Source organism: Sus scrofa, unplaced genomic scaffold (assembly GCF_000003025.6).
Source record: "Sus scrofa isolate TJ Tabasco breed Duroc unplaced genomic scaffold, Sscrofa11.1 Contig58, whole genome shotgun sequence".
NCBI lineage: Eukaryota > Metazoa > Chordata > Mammalia > Artiodactyla > Suidae > Sus > Sus scrofa.
The window spans coordinates 79,555-89,172 of record NW_018085254.1 but is presented as its reverse complement, the minus strand read 5'-3'; the positions used below and the strand labels follow the sequence as shown (position 1 = coordinate 89,172).

General features: G+C 51.2%; 1 long non-coding RNA gene across 4 annotated transcripts; it reads left to right on the top strand.

Annotated features, from left to right (window-relative positions):
- The first annotated feature begins 382 nt into the window (after positions 1-382).
- On the top strand, positions 383-9,580 carry LOC110258928. Of its 4 annotated transcripts, XR_002341287.1 has the most exons (8): positions 383-1,139; positions 1,873-1,949; positions 2,742-2,823; positions 3,547-3,640; positions 4,348-4,668; positions 5,202-5,327; positions 6,636-6,722; positions 6,837-9,580. It is a non-coding gene; the product is annotated as an uncharacterized LOC110258928 (long non-coding RNA). The 4 variants fall into 4 exon arrangements; XR_002341289.1 differs by lacking the exons at positions 383-1,139; positions 1,873-1,949; positions 2,742-2,823 and having other exon boundaries at positions 3,320-3,640; positions 4,348-4,424; positions 4,540-4,668; XR_002341288.1 differs by lacking the exons at positions 383-1,139; positions 1,873-1,949; positions 2,742-2,823 and having other exon boundaries at positions 3,320-3,640; positions 7,450-9,580.
- The last annotated feature ends 38 nt before the right edge of the window (positions 9,581-9,618 follow it).

Sequence of the window (9,618 nt, the reverse complement as noted above, 5' to 3'; positions counted from 1 at the left end):
AAAAGAAGGGACAAAGACTATGCTGTCCATCTCCGATTGGGATGTATACTCCCTGGCTGCCGGAGCTGGAAGACAGCAAGAAAGGGAAGGAAGAGGAGAGAAAGGTAGAAAGGTAGGAAGGAAGGAAGGAAGAAAAGAAAGAAACAAGGAAAGAAAGAGAAAGAGAAGAAAGGAAGAAAGAAAGGAAGAAAGGATGGAAGGAAGAAAGGATGGAAGGAAGAAAGGAAGAGAGAAAGAGAGAGAGAAAGAAAGAAAAATAGAGAAAGAAAGAGAAAGGGAGAAAGAGCGAGAGAGAGAGAGAGAGAGAGAGAGAGAGAGAAAGAAAGAAAGAAAGAAAGAAAGAAAGAAAGAAAGAAAGAAAGAAAAGAAAGAAAAGAAAGAAAAGAAAGAAAAGAAAGAAAAGAAAGAAAAGAAAAGAAAGAAAAGAAAGAAAATAAATAAATCTCACTTGCAAGTGCTCCAGGCGAGTGTAGAGCAGGGTTCTTCTGTGGGAGTTGGAGGAAGCACCAAGATTTGGTGTTAGGGCCCCTGCCCAGCAGATGGTGCCAGAGTGAGAGCACAGTTCCTGCCCCACCCAACCATGTCCTCTCCACAGCTCCATGGCTGCATCGACAGGCTCAGATTCAGAGTGGAAAGTGATTGGTGGAGGCCCAATACGTTCAGATATTTTCCTTTGGGTACATGGTTCAGTGGACACCGTGGCCCAGTGTGCCTCAACTCAGAGAAGGACTAAGTTTCTTTCACCCCATCTCGGGTTCAATCTCTGGACAATCATGTGGCCCAATGTCTAGAGAGTTTGTCAGGCTCCCTGGGGCCTGAGTGCCCATTGCTTGTTTGAAGTACAACACTGGACCCAGAAATCCCAGAAATTCCAAAACATGAAGTGTTTTGGAATCAGGATGCTGTGAAATTTGGTTTCTAGAAACTGAGGCCTTTTGTTATGAATGCAGCATATCAATGCATTTGTATACTAGGGGCAGGTCTTAGCCTGTCCCTATGCCCTTTCACTCTAGGGATCTCTACATCCTCCTCTTTCCCACTCCACCTGAGCCACCTACGCCTCTTTGGGGGACCCTTGTGCCAAGAAACCTACCTTAATCCAGATCAAGTGAATGAAGCCTGGGATTCTGGATCTCAAGGTGGGTGCAGGGCTGAGGGGTGCTGATTTAGGCCAGCCAGCTCTGTTGATTTACCAAGTAGGGTGTCTGATTTAGGGAGTGGGATGGTCTCAGTTGGGGTGAGTACTCTGGCCAACTTTGAGATAGTCCTATGCCTGCACATCATGCATTTCAGTGCATTGCAAGGGAGAGAAATCAGGAAATCAGGTTGGAATCTACTCAGGCAAGTGCAGACCTGGATTCTGCTGGGGAAGGCCTGGGAGTTGCTGTTAGAGCAGATTATCACCAGATGGGGGCAGGGCACCAGCAGAGCCCCTCCCCCTGAGCTTATAGACCTCACCTCAGTCTCAGGGGCAAGGTTGGAGATGTGCCCCTGGCACCACAAGGAGGTGCCCCAGAGCCTTCTATTTTGGTACATTTTGCCCCTGAAACTCTGGCCCATTTGTCCTCTTCTGAGAGTGGGGAAATAATTCTGCCATCATATCTATGGTAATTCCTTCCTGGTCAGTTGGACCAAAGGCTAGAGACTTTGGTAGACTGGCCTGGGTTCTGAGTGCCCTCTGACTGTCTGGAGGCAGATCTCTGGATCCACAGGTACCTGGTTTGAGGCTTGGGTGTGCAGTTTTCTAGAATCACGATGGAGTGCAGCTTGACTTCTGGAAAAGTGGACTTCAGGTTATGAATATGACCAGCTGATCCAAATGGCAGTTATCTTGGGATATACAGTGCTGGTGTCTGTGCCTTTTCTCTCCAGAGATCTCCACAACCCCCTCCTTCCCTCCCATGTTAGCCTCTACTGAATCCAGTGACAAGGAACCCACCCAAATCCAGGTAATGTGAAAAAGGTTGGGTGATCTTGATTTCAAGTTGGGTCCAAAGTTGACAGTTACTGACTGAGTCAAAAACTGCTCACTTGATTTCAATTGGGGGGGCTGATTTCAAGGAGTGGGGTTGTGTCACACCTGTGGGTAATTGCCCTGATGCCCTTGAGACAGTCATAACCCACTTGTCATGTGTTTCAGTAGGCAGAGAGTGAGAGGAATAAAAAGTCTTGCTGGAAGGTGTGCCAGGCCAGAGCAGAGCAGGGTTCTGCTGAGGAGGCAGAAGGGCTGGGAATTGTGATTAGAGCACATGTCCACCAGATGGTGACAGAGCACCAGTGTAAACTCCCTCTCCCCTCACCTGAGTCTCCACAGCTCCCTGGCTGCCCCTTAAGACTCAAATATATGTTGGAGATAGGTTGATGGAAGCCCAATGTGGTGCCCGGAGCTGAGGCCTGGTTATAGGGCATTTCCAAGTCTCTGGGAAATGTCCCTCCTCTCAGAAGAGGGGATGGAGTAATGCCATCACATCTCAGGTAAATTCCCTCACCATCTGGTAGCCCAATGCCTAGAGAGTTTGACAGGCTTTCTCAAATTTGAGTCCCCTTTGATTGTTTGAAGGCCAAACGCTGGACCCAGAATTACCTGGCATGAATTTTGGCTATCAAGTTTGCTCATGTCAGGCTGGTCCACATAGAGTTGAGCTTCTACAAAGCTGGCCTTCTGGTTGTGAGTGTACTGTGTCAACCCAGTGCTTTTAGGGGGCAGGCTGCACTCATACCCATGCTCTTTCTCTCTCCAGGTCTCCTCAAACTTCTTCCCTCACATCCGAGTCTCTTCCTCCCCTAGGAGTCTCCTGGTGCATGGAACTGACCTGAAACTGGGTAATGTATATAAATCTGGGTCATCCCTGGCTTCACACTGGATCAAAGGGCTAAAGGGTGCTGGTCAATGTGGAGCCTGTTCTCATGACTTACAAAATGGAGTAGATTTCAGGGTGTGGGTTGGTGGTGTGTTGGGTGAGGGTCTTGGCTGACTGTGACATTGCACCTGACAGGGAGAGGAGGAAGAATATCATGCTGGCAATTGCCCCGGGCCAGGGCACACAGAGACATTTGCTGTGGGACACAGAGGAAAGTCTGAGAGTTGCTGTTAGAGAACATGTCCTCCAGAGGGCGACAGAGCACCAGCAGAGCCCGCTGCATCTCTCTGCATCTGGAGGCTCAGATTGGATTGGAAAGGGACCCATGGAATCCCAAGGAGGTGCCCAGAGCCTGGGGTTTGTTTTCATGGTGCTCTGACACTGCGGCCCAATGGGACTCCATTCAGTGAGGGAATGGAATTTTGCGATCACGTATCTAATTCAATTCCTGTCAGTTAGGCAGCCAGAGTATGAGTGAATTTGACTGGCTCTCCGGGGTCTAAGGGTCCTTTTCTTTTTTGGAGGCTGGACCCAGAGAAACTTGGCTTGAATCCTGGACATGCAGTTTTCAAATCAGCCTGGCAGGGTGTTTGATGTCTAGAAACCTGAGTTTCAGGGTGTTAAGGTCATATGTCTACACTTTCAGGGTGTGATCTGTGCTTATGTTTTGATTCTTTCTCTCCAGGGTTCCCCCAAAGCCTCTGTCTTCCTTCTGTAGCTGAGCTGCTTCAGCCTCTGTGGGACACCCATTTGAAGGAACCTGTCTAAATCCATGTAAGGTGAGTCATGGCTGGGGAGGAAGGCTGCTGATGAAAGGCTTACTGTCCTAACTTAAATAGGAGGGTTGCTTCTTTCAGGGAGTTGGATAAAGTTGCGTTTGGTGACTAGCCTGGCTGACTGTGAGATTGTCACTCCATCATATGTAGTGCATCTGAGGGGGTCTAGAGGGATGCGGGCATGAAAATCACATTAGCAAGAGCCCCAGGGCAGAGCAGGGTTCCTCTGTGGTATGGAGAGGAAGAGCTGCCAGCCCACCAGGTGGCACCCGAGCACTAGCAGAATCCCTTCTGCATCTCCAGGACTGCACTTTCAAACTCAAATATATGGTTGGAGATGGGTTAGTGGAAGACAAAGAAGGGCCCAGATCTGGAGCTGGGTTTCTGGGCACCTTCAAGTCTCTGGACAATGGGCCTCAGCTCAGGAGATTGGTCTTAGTTCTGTCATCTCATCTCCAATTCAATTCCTACATGGTCTGGTGCCCCAATGGCTAGGACATATAACAAGCTGTCTGGGGTCTGAGTCCCCTGCTTGGTTGGATGCATAAATCTGGACCCAGAATAACCTGGCTAGAATTACAGCTGTACAGTTTGCCAGAACCTGGCTGGCACACATGGAGTTGGGCTTCTAGAAAAGTGGCATTCTGGTCATGAATGTACTTTGTCATCCTGGTGCTTTTGGGGAGGCAGGCTGTGCTCTTTCTCTCTAGAGATCTATTTTTTCCCTCCCACCTGAGACTCTTCCTCCTCTGCCAGACACCTGTTCCAAGGAAGCTCCTGCAACAAGGTAAGATGAATCAAGCCTGGGTGGCCCTTGGCTTCTATCTGGATCCCAGGGCTTAAGGGTGCTGATTGATTCAGAGCTGGCTGAAGTGATTACAGAGCTGGGTCTTTGATTTCAGGGTGTGGGCTTGTGTCGTGAAGGTTGAGTATCCAGGGTGACAGTGAAGAATCCTACTCCCACCGCAAGAGTGGATTTCAGTGTGCCTGAGAGGAAGAGGAGTAAGACATCTTGTTGGCCTGTGCCACAGGTCAGTGCAGACCAGAGTTTTGCTGTGGGAGGCAGAGGAAAGGCTGAGAGTCGCTGTTAGAGCACATGTCCACCAGAGGGCACCAGAGCCCCTCATAGCCTCTTTGCAGCTCCCTGTTTGTATCTCCAGGCTCAGAAGGGGATGGAAGAGGGATGCATGGAACCTCAAGGAGGGGCCCAGAGCCTGGTGTTGGTTTGCATGGTGCCTCTGACATTGTGGCCCCATTTGCCTCAATTCAGGGAGGGGACACATTTCTGCCATTAAATATCTAATCAATTCCTATTTGGTTGGGTGGCCCCAACTTTAGGGAGTTTGATATGCTCTCTGGTCTGTGTGTCCTTTTCTTGTTTGCAAGCAGAACTCTGGACCCAGAAACACCTGGCTTCAATGGTGGATGTTCAGTTTTCTAGAATCAGCCTGGTGGGGAGTTTGTCTTCTGAAACGCTGGGCTTCAGTGATGAATGGGGTGTGTCTGTGCTGTTGTATTTTGGGGGTGGGTGGGCTATGCTCATGGCTGGGCTCTTTTTCTCCAGAGATGCCCACAACCTTCATATTTACACTGCCCCTGAGCCACTTCCACCTCTGCATGACACCCATTTGAAGGAAGCTCTCTCCATCCATGTAAGGTGAATCACGGCTGGGTTGTTTAGTGTTCCAAGGTGAGTCCTGGATAAGTAGGCTGCTCATTCAAAGTGCACTGGCCTGACTTAAATAGGAGGGTTGCTGATTTTAGGGAGTGAATAAATGTGGGTGGGGTGAGGGGCCTGGCTGACAATGAGACAGTCTCTCCCCACCCATCATGCATTTGAGTGTGCTGAGAGGGAAAGCAGTAAGAAAGTCACCTGACAGCTGCCCCAGGCCCGGGCAGAGCAGGGTTCCTCTGTGGGAGGCAGACGAAGGGCTGAGACTTGCTGTTAGACATTTGTACTTGGGTACTTGGTGCCTCCTATGCTGCAACACAATGTACCTCAGCTCAGAGGAGGATTAAGGTTTGGCCACCATATTTCAAGTTCAATCTGTGCATGATCAGGTGGCCCAATGGTGGGAGAGTTTGACAGGTGGCCTCGGGCCTGAGTGCCCTTTGCTAGTTTGAAGCATATCACTGGACCCAGAAACCCCTGCCTTAAATCTTGGGCATGCAGAGTTGTTAATCAGCGTGGCATGATATTTGGCTTCTGGAAAGCTGGGCTTTTGTCAGGAATGCAGCGCATTAATGTGGTGGTGCTGTGGGGGCAGGTCTCACCTCCTCCCTGTGCCTTTCTCTCTAGAGAGATCCACCTCCTTCTTCCTCCTGAGCCTCTTCCTCCTCTGTGGGAGACTCTGTCAAGGAACCTACCTCAATTCAGGGAATGTGAATGATGCCTGGGAGGTCCTGGATCTCAAGCCAGGTGCAGGGCTTCAGGGTGCTGATGGAGGCCACCTGGTTCCATTAATTTACCAAGGTGTCTGATTTCAGGGAGTGGGGTGGTCTCAGTTGGGGTGAGGGCCCTGGCTGCCTCTGAGATAGTCCACCCCATCATGCCTTTCAATGCACTGTGAGCAAGAGGACTTAGGAAATCAGGCTGGCAAGGGGCCCAGGCTTCTGCTGTGAGAGGCAGAGGGAGGCCTGAGATTGTTAGAGTGATGGCCACCAGATGCACCATAGCACCAGAGTGCCCACCCCCTGCATCACCTTGACTTCACCTTCAGGCCCCCAGGCAAGATTGGAGATGGGTCCTTGGTCCAGTGGCCCAATGGCTAGAGAATTTGACAGGCTAACTCGGGTCTGAGTCCGCTTGGAGGTTTGGAGGCACAACTCCGGACCCAGAAATACCTGGCTTGGATTTTGGCCCTACAACTTGCTAGAATCAGGCTGGTCCCTGTGGAATTGTACTTCCAGAAAGGTGGCCTTCTGGTTGTGAAGGCGCCATGTCAGTACAGTGGTTTCAGGTGCAGACTGTGCTCATACCTGTGCTCTTTCTCTCCAGAGATCTCCTCAAGCTTTTCCTTCCCTCCCACCTGATCCTCTCCCTCCTTGGCCAGACACCTGCTGCAGGGAGGTTACCTAAAACCAGGTAACTTTTACAAAGGCTGGATGGTCCTTGGTTTCATGCTGGGTCCCAGGGTTGAAGGGTACTGACTGATCAGGGGCTGCTCACATGACTTACAAATGGTGTCATTGATTTCAGGGTGTGGGGTGAGTTCTGGCTCTGAGATTGTCATACCCCAGCCCATAGTGTACATCTGTGCACTGAAAGGGAGAAGAGGAAGGAAATCACACTGGCAGTGCCCCCGGACACTGCAGAGAAGACTTCTGCTGTTGGAGGCTGTCAGGGTTCAGAGTTGCTATTAGAGCAGCACATTCTGGTCAAAGGGCTCTAGAGAACCCTGGAGACCCTCCTCTCCTTCAGGCTGAAATACATGGTTGCCCATTGTATGATGAGACCCCATGGAAGTGCTTGAGGCTGAGATGGGGTTACAGGGCGCCTCTTATCATCTGGCCAATTACTTTCACCTCAGGATATTGGCATAATTCTGCTCTCACATCTTTGGTTCAAATTCAGTGTGTTTCTCTGATAAATGACCAGAAATTTGACAGACTCTCTGAGGGGACAAGCAAATACCTGGTTTGAATCTCGAATGTTCAGGCTTCTGAAACCAGGCTGACATCACACCCTCTCCTCTTGTGTGTTCAGTTTGCTGAGAGGAAGAGGAAGAGGACAGTCACACCAGTCTGTGCCCAAGACCAGTGCTTAAAATGTCAATGTCCAATCTTTAACACTGTTGTTTCTGGATGCAAAGGTCTGCCTCTGGAGAAACAGGGCCAGCTGACCCAGGGAGCGTGTCACACTCTAGCCCTGGGGCCCCGATCTTGCTGACATGCCCACCAGATGCTGAGGGCACAGTTGTGTCCTTTCCCTGAGGTGAGTCCATTTGGCCAGAGCTGTCGAGGCTCCCTGTTTCCAGCCCCAAACCTATGAGCATGTTCTGAGTGTCCCACAGTCCTTCAACTGCAGCTCTGAGCCTGGAGTCTCAGGCAGGCATCTGCACAGGGGCTCTGCCTGAGCTGGGGTTCAGCTTGGTGACCTTCAGTCTAACACCATCTCTCAGCCCTTCCACCTGTTTCTCAGCCACCCTAGAAGCTACCTGGGCCTTGGGCCTGGGCAGCTTGATTTCACACTGACCTTGGGCCTGGGCTGCTCGATTTCATTTCTCCTCAGCTGTTGAGCCACACGAATATCTAGATACTGGAGCATTTCCCTCTCACAGCCTCCCTGAGTGCTCACCCCAACTTACCCCACCCCAACACATAAACCTCTGTATCCCCACCATTGGGTACCAAGAGCCTTCTTTAAATAAGTCCCAGCTGCCTTCACTCTCAAGATCTTCTCTTAGTTGTGCTCCTTGAAACAACGATTGCAGACAGGATATAGAGATTCAGATGGAAGGGGAAGAAAGAATTCAGGGAGAACTCCTGTACAATAAAGCACAGGGATTCCTGTCTGCCCCTCAAAATAGCACCACTTTCACAAGCTCCATTCATGACCACCAGCCCCTTTGGACACGTGATGCCTTTACAGAGGCTGCAGGCTTGGTAATTGCAAGGACAAGATTCAAACAGATATTGTGGGTCCAGTGTCCTTGCCCCTGGAGAAACAGAAACAAACCAACCCCAGAGAACACGTCCACCTCTCTGGCGCCTGGGCAGCCAGAGCCGGATGGACCTACCCATCAGATGCAGAAAACACACATCTTTCTTCAACCTGATGTGAGTCTATTTGTGCCAAAGAGTCAGTGTTGCCCTGTGAGCCATCTTAACACATCCTGGGGCTCCCACTAACCCCTCTTGGCACCACCTCATCGCCTGGAGGTGAAGCCAGGGGGCTTCAGATGGGCTTTGTCTGTGCTCTGGCCCCTTCTGGAGCCTGTCTCCTCTACCACTGACTCTCAGCCTTTCCTCCTGTTTCCCTCAGCAGCCCCCCAGGGCTCTCCTGGCCTTGGGCAGCTGCCAGCCTGATTGAATTCCTCCTCACCTTCTAAGCCAAGTGAAGTGCCCAGAGAGAGGGGCAATTCTCTCAAAGACTCCCAGCACACACACCCCCACCCCACCTTAATGCATTAAGATCCTTTTAATTACCCTACTTTAATTCCCGAGAACCACCTTTAAGTCTGCTCCCTGAAACAGGGCTTGGGGACAGGAAAACGAGGCCCCAAAGGAAAGAGAGAGGGAATTTGGGGGAGGGTCTTGAAGCACAAAGCCTAGCGATTTGCACAGTTGCCCAGAGGAGCCAGCACCACTGTTAGGCGCTCCATTCCTGACCATCAGCCCCTTTGCCGCATGACAGTGACCTGGGTGGGGGGCGGGGCTTGGCAGTTGCGAGGCCAAGATTCAAGAGAATTTCCTGTCCAGGGTCCTGCCTCTGAGAAACCAAAAGCAATCCATCCCCAGAGAACCTGTCAAACTCTCTGGCCCCTGGGCCACCCAGGCAGGCTGGAAATGCCCATCAGATGCTGAAGACACAGCCATGACCCCTCCCTGAGGTGAGGCCATTTGGGACAGAGAATTAGAGGCACCCCAGCCACCCCCAAATCGATGAGCCTGTGCTGAGTGCACCCACATTCCTTCTTCCACTTGGGCTCTGAGCCTGAATGTGCTGCCAGGCAGCGGCAGAGAGTCTCCGCCAGGGCTCTGTGCGGCCTGGTGACCATCTGCTCTGACCCCATCTCTCAGCCCTTCCTCCTGGTTCCCTCAGCAGCCCCTGCAGCTACCCTCTCCTTGGGCCCTGGCCGCTTGATTTCACTGCTCCTCAGCCACCCAGCACAGTGAAGTACCACAGACACTGTGTCCTTCTCAGTCTCCCACATGCAGCCTACCCGATCCCCGGACATTCAAAACCCTCTGCCTCCCCACCCACTGCTTCTTGAGTCTTTAAATAAATCTGCTTTCATTCGAAAGACCTGCCTTCAAGT